The 3,732-nt window shown below is 42.6% G+C and overlaps 1 pseudogene; it reads left to right on the top strand.

Moving 5' to 3' along the window:
• Positions 1–2,870: 2,870 nt before the first annotated feature.
• On the top strand, positions 2,871–3,311 carry LOC112299365 (ubiquitin-conjugating enzyme E2 D2 pseudogene; annotated as a pseudogene).
• The last annotated feature ends 421 nt before the right edge of the window (positions 3,312–3,732 follow it).

Below are 3,732 nucleotides of genomic sequence, written 5' to 3'. Positions count from 1 at the left end.
AGTGCAATGGTTGACAACAGAGCAGACTTATTCAGGGAACTGGTTACACAGGTGGTGGAGGAACTGAGAAGCCAAATACGATGGCAAGGAAAACCAGAGATTAGCAACCACAGGAAGCCACAGTCATCCCTACGGCTGGAAGGACAAAAAGAGGAGGTGGTAATACAGGAGCCCAGCAGCCTACGTTACCCGGTAGAAGTTAGAAACATAGTGGGTCTGTCTGGTGGGAATTAGAGACGAGGAGGAGACGCAGCCACCACTGGAAACCATGGAGATGGCAGACAGGAGGCAAGTAAGGGAAGTAGGGAACCCTAGCTTCTCTCTTGTCCCCATTTTTAATCTAGCAAGAACCAAAATATATTCACAATGATGCATCATTGTTTTTTTAATACTCACCCAAGGACATGTTTCCTTTGATTTGAGAGGAAGTGGGGGGGAGAGAGAGAGAGAGAGAGAGAGAGAGAAACAATGATGTGAGAGAGAAACATCAATTTGTTGCCTCCAGTACACACCCTCACCAGGGATGCAACCCACAAACCAGGTATGTGCCCTGACTCGGAATCAAACCAGCAACCTTTCAGTGCACAGAACAATGCTCCAACCAACTGAGCCATGCAGCCAGGGCTGCAACAATGATCATAGGTAGGAATACATAGATGGGGATATTATGAAGGCCCTAGATCTATTCATTGCTCTTCATGGGATTGAAATAGAAATGGGATTTCAGTCAGTCCAGAGAAGTACAAGGTCCTTCCCCAGGATTTGGACGCTTCATCAGAATTTGCTAGTTTTTGTTTGGGAAAATTCTGTTCTCTTTCTATCACTCTCACACTGAGTGGACACCTGCTACTGAGTTACATCAATCATATCCTGGAAACAAACAATGGTTATTAGGAAAAGCTGTATCTCCTGAAGCAACTGACCTAGGCTTTGCTCTTCTCCTGGTGTGGTCTGGGTGGGCACGGACCTGGTGATTTCCATTAAGCCTGTTGTAGAGACAAACATTTGTCAGCAGACTCACCCATTCCATGGAACTTTGTGGTGCTGAGCCTGCCAATGTGCAATTAAGAGAGACAAAGCCATCCTCGGGAACCAACCCCGTTGACAAATTCAAAGAAAGGGGTTAGAACTTCCTGAAACTCCTTGGTCATCGTCTCTGTCTTTACAAAAATTTTTTTTTATTTCTCCATGGAAGGTGCCAGACCAAGAAAGCCAGAAGGTCATTGAGCAAAGTTGCTTGTTTACTAATCCTCTTTGGTCCAGCCCTAATTTGTTACAGTTTGCTTCTTAACAGCATTGGTCTAGCAAGGAAATCCTGCCTAATCTTTGTTGATACTGGGAGGGTCCGCAGTTCCTCAAGTAGAAAATTGGAATTTAATGGGAAATGAGTCTTAGGGAGAAATTGAGACATCTTTTTGTGTTTTGCATGTTATAAAGTGTTGCATGACTTTTGACTGCTTAATTATAGTGCCATTCACTCACCAGACATTTGTTGAGTAATCGCTTAGTGTCTTCTCAGTTTCCTCAGAAAACAAAATTGAGGAGGGCAAAACCATGGCAAGCCTTCTGTAAGAATGAGAGAGCTCCAAAGTATTTGTTCTTTCAAAAGACCACTGAAGTCTGTGCAGTTCTTTAAAATATCCAAATATTAGGTGAAGATGTTTTACTAATTCAAGCCCACAGGAGGATGGTGTTATGGAATGGAAAGAGTGCAGACTCTGAAGACAGAATCAGATTGGATTCCTCACTCTGCCATCTTATAGCCACTTGTATATGGTGAGTTACATCCTTTCAGAATCTCAGTTTTCTCATCAAAAGAATGGGCATCACAATACCTACAGTGTAAGAAAAGAATTAAAGAAATATCTAACATATTAACATTCTTTTGGGAACATAAGAAGTGCTCACATAATTGTGAGTGTAATTATAATTTATGCAATATCCTCCAACGTGTCTCTTAGCCAAACTGAGCTCACATTATTTATCTTTAGCCCAATCCCATAGCTTTCGCTCTTTAGTTCCTAATTAGATTAACCAGGCACACCTGTCCTGTCCTCGCTGGTAAGGCCCCTAGCTCTAGCCATTTTGCGATTTCTTTCCACCCTTCTCCCACACCGGATAACCTATGCCATTGTGCTGGTCTTGGTTTGTGTAAACAACCTAGTATAGCAACTGGCACAAAGTAAACTCTCAGCAAAAACTTGTTGAATGAGCCAATGAGTGATTTTGCTGATCTGATAAATGAAACCGTAGACTACATGCAAATTTGGCACCAATCCTAAGTACCATAGGTATATTTTAGGATGGGACTTTGGAAGCAATTGCAAATGACCCAAAAGAGGATTGATAATTGTTGGGAGTTCTCCCATTTGCATGTGGGGACAAGGAGTAGGGTAGATCCTTTAGGGAGAGGTTTCTTGGAGTGTTCCTCAAATCATGCCCCGGACTTACCCCCTGACACTCTCTGAGTGGCATTGTTCTTTGCATTTATTGTAGGAAGTACAATACATGGGGGCTTGGATGGTTTTGGATAATTACAAGGACCAGATTATAACCGTTTAAAAACATTTCATAGAGATTGTTTCTAATGCTGGAGGATCTCACATCTAACATTTACCTACAGTAGGATACACACCATACAGATTATGTGGGGAGTAGCGATGGAGGCAGGATGCCAGGCCAAGCCTGGAGAGAAGGCCAAGGCCAAGGTCCTGGCTTGAGGGAGGCACTGGCCTCTCAGCGCCTGTGTCTGGCAGAGCCAGTGTGAGACGAAAAGACAATCCTTCCCTGCTGCTGGGATAATGAAGAGTTTGGGCCGGACCTTTGAACACGGACTGAGACAGTGAGGAGCCAGATGCAGAGCACAGACTATGGCACTGGAATGGATTCATAAGGAACTTAGTGATTTGGCCCATGACCCTCTGGTACAATTTCTGTAGATCCACTTGGGGATGATAGGTTTCATCAGCAAGTCACAATTGTGGGACCTAATGACAGCCCATATCAAGGCAGTGCATTTTTTTTTGACAATTTATCTTCCTACAGACTACCCCTTTAAACCACCTAAGGTTGCATTTACAAGAATTTGTCATCCAAATATTAATAGTAATGGTATCATTTGTCTCACTATTCTAAGGTCACGGTAGTTTCTTGCTTTAACTCTCTCTAAAGTTCCTTCATCCATTTGTTCACTGCTGCGTGATCCAAACCCAGATGACCCCTTAGTGCGAGAGATTGCACGGATCTATAAAACAGACAGAGATAAATAAAATGGAATATCTCTGGAATGGACTTAGAAGTATGCCGTGTGATGCTACCTTAAAGTCAGAATAACCTGCATTACAGCTGGTATAAACTTCAAATTACTGTTCCTTTCTTTTTTATTTCTATTTTTTATTGTTTATTCTATTACAGTTGTCCAAATTTTCCCCCATTTGCTCTCTACTGTCCAGCCCACCCCCTGCTCCCACAGTCCTTCCCCACACCATTGTCCATGTCCATTTTTTGCATGTACCAGTCCAGTTCTCCCAACACCATTTTTTTATAAGAAGGGAATTGCTATCAAAATTTTAGTGTATTTTTTTCTTAGGTGAGGGAATTTTTTTAAATACATTTTATTGATTATGCTATTATAGTTGTAGCATTCCCCCCCTTTATTCCCCTCTGCCCTGCACACCCCCTCCCACTCACATCACCCCCCCTTTTTAGTTCATGTACATGAGTCATACATGT

Source organism: Desmodus rotundus, chromosome 1 (genome assembly GCF_022682495.2).
Source record: "Desmodus rotundus isolate HL8 chromosome 1, HLdesRot8A.1, whole genome shotgun sequence".
In the NCBI taxonomy this organism is placed as follows: Eukaryota; Metazoa; Chordata; class Mammalia; order Chiroptera; family Phyllostomidae; genus Desmodus; species Desmodus rotundus.
This window is presented reverse-complemented; position numbering and strand designations above follow the sequence as displayed.